This window comes from Pygoscelis adeliae, unplaced genomic scaffold, assembly GCF_000699105.1.
Source record: "Pygoscelis adeliae isolate BGI_AS28 unplaced genomic scaffold, ASM69910v1 Scaffold232, whole genome shotgun sequence".
Taxonomy (NCBI): Eukaryota; Metazoa; Chordata; class Aves; order Sphenisciformes; family Spheniscidae; genus Pygoscelis; species Pygoscelis adeliae.
The window spans coordinates 711,591-712,237 of record NW_008824473.1 but is presented as its reverse complement, the minus strand read 5'-3'; positions in this window follow the sequence as shown (position 1 = coordinate 712,237).

Sequence of the window (647 nt, the reverse complement as noted above, 5' to 3'; positions counted from 1 at the left end):
GGTGTTATGATCCTGCTTTTTGCCTTGTTTCTGCCTCTTCAGACCTTAAAAATTCACTATCCCATTGTCACTGCAGCCAAAGCTGCCCATGACCTTCATGCTCCCAAGCAGTTCTTCCTTTTAAAGAATCAGGTCCAGCAGAGCATGTCCTCTCTTCAGCTCCTCAATCACTTGTTATCCATTATAATCAGTTACCAGTTACGAACAATGCACTCCAGAAACTACCTGGAGTGCTTGTCCCTGCTGTGTTGTCCCTTCAGCGGATATTGGGGTGGTTAAAGTCCATGGGCTGCACACATGAGATTTCTTCCAGTTGTCCAAAGAAGGTCTCATCTACTTCTTCCTCTTCAGACAGTCTGTAAGAGACACCCACAACAACATTGGCCTCATTGGTCTACCTCTAAGCTCTCAGCTGGCTCAACCTCCATCCCAAGGCAGAGCTCCATGCATGCCTGCTGCTCTTGTGTACAGAGCAATTCCACCTCCTTGCTGACCTGGTCTGTCCTTCCTAAAGAGCCTATATCCATCCAAAGCAGCACTCCAGTAATATGAGCTATATCACTATGTCTCCATGACCCCAATGAGATCAGAGCCCTGCAATTGCACACAGACCTCTAATTCCTTTTATTCCTCCCACCATGCTGCAT